This window comes from Chionomys nivalis, chromosome 13 (genome assembly GCF_950005125.1).
Source record: "Chionomys nivalis chromosome 13, mChiNiv1.1, whole genome shotgun sequence".
Lineage (NCBI taxonomy): Eukaryota > Metazoa > Chordata > Mammalia > Rodentia > Cricetidae > Chionomys > Chionomys nivalis.
This window is the reverse complement of record NC_080098.1, coordinates 56,408,133-56,418,516: the sequence shown is the minus strand read 5'-3', so window position 1 is coordinate 56,418,516 and position 10,384 is coordinate 56,408,133.

The window sequence follows — 10,384 nt, the reverse complement described above, 5'->3', positions numbered from 1 at the left end:
TCAGACTCTCTCTCTTTTCCAGAGCTGCCTCCTTCCCTCCCTTTCTCCTTTTTTCCTTCCTTCCTTCCTCCCTTCCTCCTTCCCTCCCTTCCTTTCTTCCTTCTTTCCTTTCTTTTTTCCTCTCTTTCTTCCTCCTCTCTTCCTTTCTCCCTTCCTTTCTTTCTTACTATCCCTTCCTTCCTTTTCTCCTTGCTTTGTTTCTACCTTGGTATAAATTAACCTTTCCCCTAGGAACATGTCATAATTTTCTGAATTCCTTTTTAAAAGTTATTGCTTTGGAAAGTCCTAGTCTCCAAATGTCTCACTCCCAAAGGACAGAAACAAAGAAAAATGAAGAGGAAATGTGATGGCCCTTTGAATCTCTTGGGGTAATGCATTGAATACTACACGATGGCCTCTTGGCTATTGTCTGTGTCTATAATGGCAATCACAACAGCCATTAGTAAGAGAGATCCTTAAGATGTAGATGCCAGGGACTTTCCTGCTCACTGTAGCTCCCACAGCTATGTGTATGCTGCGCCATAAGCACACAGAGAATACTTTCATGACATAGAAGGTAGATGTGGTAAGATGTTACAGGGGTCAAAAATGAACTTTGATTAAAAAAAAAAGGACCAAAGTTTGAAAAGTATGAGCCTTGGCATACATCCCAGGTTTCCAAATAGGAGACAGACTCTGCGGGATGATTCCCATCTAATTGGGAAGGGCATTCCTGGTTCTTCTTATTCTCTTCTTGGAAGAGCCCTCCTTTCTCATTTATGGGACATAGAGATGAGAGCTTGCTTATATACATAGGAGATTGCTACACAATACAGGGAAAATTATTATCCATGGGGATCCTTTCGGAAAGTTAATGGCCCCTAGATTCTTGATAGAAGAGGCTTAATTGCTGCATCAGTGTGTGTGATACCAGAGTAAATCTTCATAATCACATTCAGACTTTAGTTCACAGGGTCTTTCAGAAATTGATACTTGAATGCATCTATGTCCTTGTCATCTATGTATCACTCTAGAGGTTGGAAAGGAATCAGATGTTGTAGCTAGGTCCCGAGTCTAAGTCTTGCCAGCAGATATGCCCTCCACTAACCTTTCTGTTGCTTTTCTGTAACCTGGGCTAGCTGAGCTAATGAAGGCTTGTTTGGGGTTGTTCTTCAAGACTTCACAGTGTGTATCTGCAGATGGCTATTTCTATATATTGACCAAATTAAAATTTCATTATGCTTTATAGGTACCTAGAAAATTGACTTCCAGGGTCAAGTTGACACCAGAGGAATTTTATTTCTATAAAATATATAGATTGTCTTTCTTATTTGGCAGGACTAGGGGGCTGGATCTAGGGAAAGACCGCAATTGTGCCCCAGCCTCAGCCCACTAACTAACTGTCTTTGAATTAGTAATGACAACATAGGAAGAAACATCTTTCTCTTTCCATTCCAACACTGGAGCCTTCTAGGGGGCACGTGAATGCAGAAGCACATCCCAGTTTTCCAGAAGTCTTCATCTCAGTTTTGAAATGTGATCCGGAGCTACTCAGAGCAGCTCACTGTACACTGAACACCCTCGGGGGCACCGACAAAACTATGCCGTCTTCTTTAGTGAACTACACCATCTATTTAAGGAAATTGCTCTAAATAGATTAGGGAGTGCTCTCACTATTGTTTCAAGTGTGTTTTGTTTGTTACAGTTCTGGGGAGATGACTGTCCCCTCAGGCTAGATTTGTAAAGGACACAATTTCAAAACTGAGAAGAGCAAATAATGAATGAGTAGGGTTCCGGAGATGGGATTCCGGCTTCAGCTCCATCCCCCAATCTGTCTGTGGGTGTTGAGTAGGTCTTTTAGGAGCTCTTTAGCTCAATTTATCCTTCAAGCTGCCATGGCTCATGATACTCGCTCCCATTTCAGTGTAAGGCAACTCCCATCCCACACTTAGCCATGTTCAGATAAAGATCGACACTGCATGTCTTGAGGCTGAAAAAATGGCTCAGCAGTCAAGAGTGTTTCCTGCTCTTACAGAGGACCCAGGTTTGGTTCCCAGCACCCACATACAGGTTCACGACAGTATCTAACTTCAGTTCCAGGGGATCTGAGACCCTCTTCTGGCCTTCATAGGCACTAGGCATATGTGTGGTATGCATACATACATGTACGGCAAAACACTCATACATGAAAAATTGGATGCTGCACGTCTCTTCACGTGAGTCTTTGGCATGTGCACAGTTGACACTGGTGCCTGTTTGCTGAGAGCAGCAGGGTATTTCTGCCACAAGGCAAGTGTCCTGTGAGCTGTAGTACCTACTGAGTTTGTTGATTCTCTAAGAAACAGGACAGGTGCGATGTTTGGAGGAATGGAAAAAGAAATTCTCACTGGCCCTATTCTTGGGCATTGGTGGGCATCAGTATTTCTGTGGAACTCAACTTTCTCCCTCCAGCACATAGAGCTTTATAGCAAAATGGGTTTGAATGCCAGTGGCCATGATCTCTGAGAATTAAACAAGCAACACCGCCCAGTAACTAGAGATCATGTTATGTATGTGATATATGTCATCCCTGACTGGGACACGGGTTTTGCATTTGGCATGAGCACAAAGGTGCTTTAAAAATGGCAGTGCTAAGGAAGCATGGCTTACGATTCTACTGAAAATGGTGACTCCTTCAGGAATGCTTTTCTACCAAGATCTACCAGTATAATCAAACTTAGCGTTTGGGGTCTTTTGCTGTAAAAGTCAGAGGCAAACAACCCTAAAAGATACAATTTCTAATTTCTTGGCACTGTTGCTCTCTATCTAGCATATTGTATTTGCAGATTTCCGATCTCTCTCTCTCTCTCTCTCTCTCTCTCTCTCTCTCTCTCTCTGTGTGTGTGTGTGTGTGTGAGAGAGAGAGAGAGAGAGAGAGAGAGAGAGAGAGAGAGAGAAAGTATGCGTTTGTGTATGTGTTGCCTGCTCCTCCGAGTTCAATGAAGAACATGCAGAAACAGGCCTGCTTTCACACAATGTCAGCATGTTCTTAAGTCTAATACAAAGATGATGACTTATAATATAATGATGAATCAATACAGAGCTTCAAATGAGGCCTTTTAAAGACTTTACCTTGTCAAAAAAATATCCGGCTTTGCATGAAAGTCCGCCTGAAAGACATCCCTGTAAACACCACATCCCTTTATCTGCTAAAGTTAGCAGAGAATGGAAATTTTGACACAAATCCTCAATATTTGTTTTTTTCTTTTCAACAGGCTATTATTTAATATTTGCCGAACCAGATCTGTGCAGTGCACACATTGCACTCTGTGGTGACTTGAGTACTTTGGTTTGTGGAATTAACTGGTCCACCTCAGAGGGGCCCTTGAGCCGCTGCCTTGCTGGCGCTGTGCATTCTGCATGGATACTGGTTGCAGTAGAGCTGCAATAGGCCCTGCTTTAAGAACCCCCCCCCCCAATGAAATTCCTTTACTAAGAGATTTCTTACCTTTTATTGCAAAGCTTTTTTTTTTTTTGATACTGTTCTTCTTCATTGGCTTCTTCAGAAGTTTTACTTCTAGTTTTTGCAATTGTTTTAGTAAAATATAGAAAACCAGAGGTTCTGTACCAGTCTGTGAGCACACTCCCAGTCAGCCATGAAATGCAGAGTGGATCACGTGCCTTCTGAAGCAGACACAGGCCCGACTTTCTTCCAGTTGTCCTACCTGGAGGGTGAGAGTTATTCAAGGGTCACAGTCTGCACATCTTTTAGCTTGCTTTGCCTCTTTTATGACACAGAAGACACAATACAATGGCGAAGGAGGAGGGGGAGAAGAAGAAATGTTTCTGTTAGTGTCGGCATTGGGATTAAATGTGCAATGGCATTAGTGCACATGGGTATGTACTCCTATCTTTAGTAGAGGAATCCAGAATCCATCACCCAGAGTCCAGATGTTTCCTTTTTATGAGTTTGTCCAGATAAGGAAGCTGTTTCTGGGGGGTGCGGTGGGCATTACGTTTTGTCTATGCAGTTTCTGTTTTTTCATCTTTAATTTTTGAATAACCCAACACTTTTTATTTATGATTGCTAACTTACCTTTCTTTAAAGTGCAATAAATGCAAAAACTATTTGCATTTTAGTTTCCTAACATTTTACAGTGTTTTCTCCCATACCCAAGCTAAGGATTTCCCAGGGGATCATCTTTACTGGAAATGGGTACAGCTCAGCCTTCACTGAACATACTCTTTCACTTGCATATATAGCTTAACAACTATTTAAATGAGATTACCTAAATCTTCATGTAACGTGCAGCAACATAGAAACAGTAGAAAGAGGACTGGAACCAGGGCCAGGTTCTAACTGCCGAGCATCCTACCACATCCCCCAGGGAGACCCTACTTCTCCAAGGCTTCACACTCTCCCACAGCAACACCATCACCCTGGGATCAAGAGTTCAAAGGTGAGTGGGTAGGCAACTTTCCATGCTCAGACAAGAACGCTTCCTTTAGACAGGATGGATGGGGATGTGAACGCATGACTGCAAGCCTTCAGTCCCACTAAATCTCAGGTAAAAAATCACAAATGCTTCTCCAACTGAGCACGGCTGCCTTAAGGAAGTGTCGAAAGTGTATCTTTTTAATGACTTCTTTAATGTGTTTTAAATCTTCACTGCAAAAGCATTTCAAATTTAGTACTAGCAAATTGGACAAAGTAAAATACATAAACAAGTTAAAAAAAAAAGAAAGCATACTTGCCTGAAAAAGATTAGCAGGAAAACAGTGGGGGAGAACAGGCAAAGAAACAGTGGGAGTTAGAGAGGGGACTGGAGTGGGGGGGGGGCTTTTACTTGAAAAGAAAAACTTCTCTGCAGTGAAGGAGAGCTGTAGATCTTCCACACATCCCCAGTGGATACATTTTCCACAGTGAAGACTAAATGCCTGGACATCCATGGATGCCCCGTCTTCAGGTGTACATTGACTCTTTGCCAAGCCACTCTTTGTTCTAATGCCTTGTCTACTGTCTATAAATGTTCAGTAACCCATGGTAACAGTTTATTTTCATAAACCTGAAGATTGGCTCTCACAACCACCCCACAGCTGGGTATCTTGATTCAGTTTATAGAGAAGAGCCCTTTAGTTCAGAAAACCAGCACAGCAGGTTTTCTTTTCTTACCTGACAGCCAGCTCTACCTTCGGAAAACAGCAACTGCCTCTTTATACACCATACCGCAGTGGAAACAGCACAGAGAGATAAAGTCTTGCTAGGTGGCCAAAAAGAGGCCATTGAAGCTTCATCTCAGGGATTACACACTGTTTTCATTAAGCTAGTTATCCTGGTGTGTGTGTGTGTTTGTGTGTGTGTGCACGTGTGCATGTGTGTTTTCAGACTCAGGTATTAATGTCCATCATTTTAACTCAATTATTTCCTTAATGATTTAATTTAGTTATTTGTGTGTATGTGTGTGTGGTGCTGGGGATTGAGCCCACAGACTGGAACATTCCAGAAAAGTGCTCTAACTCTGAACACCACACCCTAGACTGACAGCTTCAGTTTTCACAAGACCATCCTCAGCCTTTGACTGAGGAAGTGGCTGCAGCGTAATTCACGACTTAGATTCTGGAGCTCCAAACCCCATGTGTGCTCTTTTCTCATGTTACAATGAGGATTAAACCATGAAGGCCTTACACTTAGTGACATAGCTAGTCACAGTGGATACATATTATGAATCAACTTAAAGGAGGTCCCTAGGCCTCTTAAGTGTTGTAATGAGGCTGCTTGTTGGTTTCCCGGCTGCTCAGCAGCTCAGCCTCGAAATAGTTACACAGAAACTGTATTAATTAACCCATTAGCTCTAACTTTTTATTGGCTAACTCTTACATATTAATTTAACCCATTTTTACTAATCTATGTATGGCCATGTGACTGTGGCTTACCGACTAAAGTTCTGGTGTCTGTCTCTGTGGGGCTACATGGCTTCTCTCTGACTCCACCTCCTTTCTCCCAGAATTCAGTTTAGTTTTCCCTGCCTAACTCTGCTCTATCCTATCAAGGGCTCAAGAGAGTTTCTTTATTAACCAATGGTATTCACAGCATATGGAGGGGCATCTCACATCATCTAAGTCATACTAGGAAGGGAGAGTGATGTTTGCCAGGCACTGGAGAGGGAGAATGGGGTAAGAAGTACATGTTCAATCAGTACATAGTTTAGTTAGGGAAGACAAAAGAATTCCAGAGCTCAGTGGGTGGTGGTGGGACAAAATAGGAAGGTGCACACATTGTGTGACTTTCCTTGGGGAAAAACAAACAAATGGACAATTTACTCCAGACAGACCACTCACAGCAAACCGAAGGAACGATGCCATCCAAGCTTAGCTTAATGGTCCAATGAGCTTTTTTGGGTTCCTTACCGGAGCACAGGGATTCAAGTGCACTCGCCCCATTAAGATCCCACCACAGCATGGCTGATGAACCATGAAAGGTACATCCCTGAAGCCCTTCGTGCTATGTAGGAGCAGCCGACTGCCTGCAGAGTGTCCCTACAGCCACACTGGTACGATTTACAGAACCTGTGGAAGAGCCTTGTGAGTCTTGTAGCTTCTTGAGCCTTGTAACTTTTTGAACTTCCTAAGTCTTGTAATTTCCTTTACTTCCAGATCTTGTGAGATTCCTTCTTTTGTGCTCTCTCTGGAAAGGGGGCCGGAAATTCAATTCAGAAGAAACAGCTACAGAGCAGGACTATATTGTTAAGATTGTCAAAACTGGAAAATACTTTATTTTTGATAACTAATTTTAATTCCTAAGATAAGTTCCTATTATGGAGCGTAAGATGGCCTTGAACTTCTGCTCCTCTGGCCTCAGTGTCCCAAGTCCTGGAATTACAACTGTAATTTGCCACCAAGTCTGGCAAAACTATACATGTTATGTTATGCAAATTTAACCACAATTTTAATTTTTTTTAAAGCATACACTTTCCAGTTTAGCAAAATAACTCTTCCTGGGCCCGTTTTAATTTGCTACACATTTAATATTTGATTTATCTTTTTTTTTGTATAGCCAATTTTCAAGGATTCTAAAAAGGAATCCGTCTTTAAAGTCATGTGAAATGTAAACACATGGAACAAATGATATAATTCCTGAATATAGGGTAATGTGGTCATCACCACCCGGGATAGTCTAGCCAGGTTACACTGCGATGTACTGAAACTTGTTGCTGTGTGAGTGGTATTGACAGTTTAGAGAAATGTTTTTGGAAACAAGTTAACCTTTAAATGATCATCATAAACTCATGACTATTAGCCACACTTTCACAGGTTAAAACATCTGTCAAAACAGGTGGACGCCCTGATCCCACAACTCTTGTAGTTCAATAGACTCCAGAAGGGAAAGAGAGAAAAGGAGAGAATAGAAGAGGTGGGGGGAAGAGGAAAAGGGGAAAGGAGAGAGATATAGAAAAGGCTAGAGGCAGAGGGAGAAGAAGAGAGAGACAAAAGAGCAAAAGGGGAGGAGTTTGGGAGAGGGAGAGACAGGAGAAAGAAGAAAAAGGAGGGAGAGATGGGGAGAGGGAAAGGCAGAAGAAAAGACACAAGAGAGAAGGAGAAAAGAAGGAGGAGGGGAATGGAGATAAAGAGAAGAGACAAAAGGAAAAGACAAAGAGAACAGAGGGAAAGAGGAGAAGAGGAAGAGAGAAAGAAAGGAGGGGAGCAGCAGAGATCAGAGAAAGAGAAAACGGACAGCATTGTCAATATAAGCACCAAATCCAGACCATGGCCATTTTGCCATGTACTTTCTTACCATGTTAAGTCATATCCCACATTGCTACAAGTGATGCATGGGGAAGGGGTGGAGAGGGGCTGAGCTGGAGAGGCAGGTAAGTTTGGGCCGATCCTGTTGGTTTTGATGTTTGATACTTCCATGCTGTAAATCATCTCTAGGCTGTGTTAGTTACCATGACACCTGGTGGAGAATTTGTGTAGTATTGAGATCTCAAATCAGTAACCAGGAAACTGTTGTCTTCCTCTAGTTACCCAAATCCACTGTAGTCTTGCTTCTAATTCATTTGTTTTGTTTCTCTCCATCTCTGTCTATCTTTATGTATATTTGTCTATATACCTCTGTCTTTATCTGTCTCTGTTTCTGTCTTTTACACACACACACACCTCTAAGTAAACACCAAAACCCAAGAAGCTTCAAAACAGGAAACACAGAGACACCTCCATTTTGTGGATGATTGGAATGTCCTCTGCTACATATGGCGTCTTTCTGCTGTACTGCAAGTGCCTTGGTGGGTGGTATGTTGTCTCTGTGGATCAACTTTCGTGTGGCTTCAGCGGCTCACCATTGCAAGTCAGTGCTGATTAAATGAGACTTGACTGATTGCTATGACAAGCAGTTGTGCCAGAAGAAATGTGAGCCCCATAACTCTGCGAGTTCCTGAACTCACATGAGGGGTATCTGGTGACCTGGGCTCACTCCCAGGAATTAGCGATGTGATATTGAATCCTTCGTCTTTTGTGTCACCGGTTACAATCTGGCCTCCCTTTACCTTGACGGAAAGTTATCATGCTCCTATAAAGTTTCCAAAGTGTGGTGTTTTCAGGAAGAGACGCATGGAGAAGATGCTGACGGTGGGCAGGCGGTGAGTACCCCTCAAAAATGTGCCAGGATTATTTAGGCCAGTGGTTTTCAACCTTCCTAATGCTGCGACCCTTTAGTACAGTTCTTCATGTTGTGGTGACCCCCAACCGTAAAATGATTTTCATTACTATTTCATAACTGTACATTAACTGTTATGAATCATAATGTAATATCTGATATGCAGGTTATCAGATACGTGACCCCTGTGAAAGGGTCATTCAACTCCAAAGGGGTCGAGATCCCCAATTTGAGAACTGCCGATTTGGGCAACATAGTCCTGCAGGTACCTTCTGATGGGTGTGCATTGTGATAGCTACCTACTATATTTGGTGAAAAGGATCCATTACAGAAGGTAAATAGCAAAACTTTAACCCTACCTTTCATCAGCATTATAGAAAAGTGCATTTCCAGTGGACACTTGCAATAGGAAAAAGTCTGCATGGAAAGTCCAAAGCTGAATGTTGCGTAGCGTGAAGAAGGAATGGGCCTTGGAGACCGAGGTCTCTCATGTCGTATATAAGAGGCCTTAAAGCAGATTTTTGGAAACTCCATGGATCACATGCAAATAACTGAGAGATGTTTTAGGTGTACAACAAGGGGAAGAAGGAAAATGTGTATTGGTGGATTCCTACTAAACCCTGAACAAATAATTCTACTTAAATGGACATTACCCTATGCGAAAGTGAATAAAGGAACTGGGATTAGAGGAGTTGGCTTCGCACACTCATTCTCCTATGCTCAAGCGTGGAAGTTTGTTTAGCCCTGTCTTGCTTTCTGTCTATGGTCACAGTAATGGGTGCTTTTAAAGGTGGCTGGCTCCAGTTGTTTGAATGTTGTATGTACATATACCTGTCCCTCTTCTCACCTCACACAGCTTCAGGAGTTAAAGCTTAACTCTAACACTAGGGCTTAACACATTGACTTCCTTCCCACACATAGATTAAAGAAAAAATTAGAAGTTTGAAATGCATAAAACGGCCCAGTTTCACCTTGACTAAATGATTTAGGGCAATATCACTGGCTGTAATTCTGATGTGCTCCCTGAAATGGCATAATTCAATGGGAATTTTGCTTCTGTGGTATTCTTCTCCCAAAAACATAGCCCCAGGAAAATCATGAGTAGACAGACACAACTGGGCAATAGTACACAAAACACTGGATCTCCACTCAAGCCATGGAAACTAGGGAGGAGTCAAAGATGGTCACCCACCAGGGAAGGCTCTGACTGCATTAAGCTAATGTGCTATCTTGAATCAGATTTCACAGCAAGGGGAGGGAAGACATGAGTATTGTTGCCAAGATTTGAGGGAATAGTCTAGTAGATAGCATTGAACCAGTGCTGATTTTTTCTTGTGTGTCTATGTATATGCATGTTCATATAAGCGTGTGGGTACACAAGTGCATGTGAATGTGTGTTAGAGTGTGTGTGTGTGTATAGGTTGGAGGTCAACCCATGCCATCATTCCTCAAGAGCCATTCACTTAGTCTTTTGAGTCTTTGGCTTGAGGTTTCCCGATTAGGTTGGCTTCTGGTCAGTGAGTCCCAGAGATGCACCCATCTCTGCCTCCCTAACACTAGGGTTATAGGTGTGTGCCACCATGCCCAGCTTTTTACATGGTGCTGGAGATCAAATTCAGTTCTTCATACTTGTGTGTTAAGCACATGTCAACTAGTTTCCCAGCCACTATTGCATTTCTCTTCTCGACAGTCCCACTGTGCGTATTTATGCAATACCTCGCAGGAGGAGGTGGTTAAATTTTCCGCATATGGGTACTCTATGTTACCGTCTTG